The 987-nt window shown below is 41.9% G+C and overlaps 1 pseudogene; it reads right to left on the reverse strand.

The window, feature by feature from the left end:
• Positions 1-246: 246 nt before the first annotated feature.
• Positions 247-511, reverse strand: LOC122225454 (annotated as a pseudogene).
• Between the last annotated feature and the right edge of the window lie 476 nt (positions 512-987).

Raw genomic sequence — 987 nt, forward strand, 5'->3', positions numbered from 1 at the left:
AGTTAAGCCTCCGACTTTGGCTCAGGTCATGATCTCATGGTTCATGAGTTCAAGCCCTGCATCAGGCTCTGTGCTGACAGCTCAGAGCCTGAAGCCTGCTTCGGATTCTGTGTCCCCTCTCCCTCTGCCCATCCCCTGCTCATGCTCTATGACTCTCTCTCTCTCTCTCTCTCTCAAAAATAAACATTGACAAAATTTAAAAATAAGTAAATAAACAAAATAAAAAAATAAATGCTAAATTATCATTCAATGAGTTATTTGCTGCTGTTCCTTTTCTGCCCTTTCTTGTTGGTGAATTGTATCTTGGGCCACTTGCTACATTTTCTTCAGTTTTTCCAGGCTCAGAAATTTTAAGGGTTAAAGTTTGGGTTTACACAGCACCATTGCAGTTATATCTTCCACAGACAACTTGATTTGGAAGAATTTTCTGGAACATTGACTTCACTTCGCCATATCTGAATTGCTGGATACAGCTAAGTTTTTTCCTGAAATTTCTCCTGGTTTTTTTCATGGGAACGTTAGGCATCCAACCTGGTGTTACCAAGATGACTGACAGTTCTTGACTCAAGCTTACAAGAGGAAAGATTCATCTCTTCCCAGGTGGCTCCAGTTTTGTTTTGTTTTTTAATTATTTTTTAATGTTTATTTATTTTTGAGACAGAGAGAGACAGAGCATGAACAGGGGAGGGTCAGAGAGAGGGACACACAGAATCTGAAGCAGGCTCCAGGCTCCAAGCTGTCAGCACAGAGCCTCACGCGGGGCTTGAACTCACGGACCATGAGATCATGACCTGAGCCTAAGTCGGATGCTCAGCCAACTGAGCCACCCAGGCGCCCTGGCTCCAGTTTTTCATATGCTTTGTTTCCCTATTCTCTCTTTACCATTTTCCCTTTCTTTGTTTAGTCTCCCTCCAATATGGATTTGACCTGAATTATTCCAGTAACTACATTTTCCTTCTATTTCACATTTGCTCTATAGACCAAACT

Source organism: Panthera leo, chromosome B4 (genome assembly GCF_018350215.1).
Source record: "Panthera leo isolate Ple1 chromosome B4, P.leo_Ple1_pat1.1, whole genome shotgun sequence".
Taxonomy (NCBI): Eukaryota; Metazoa; Chordata; class Mammalia; order Carnivora; family Felidae; genus Panthera; species Panthera leo.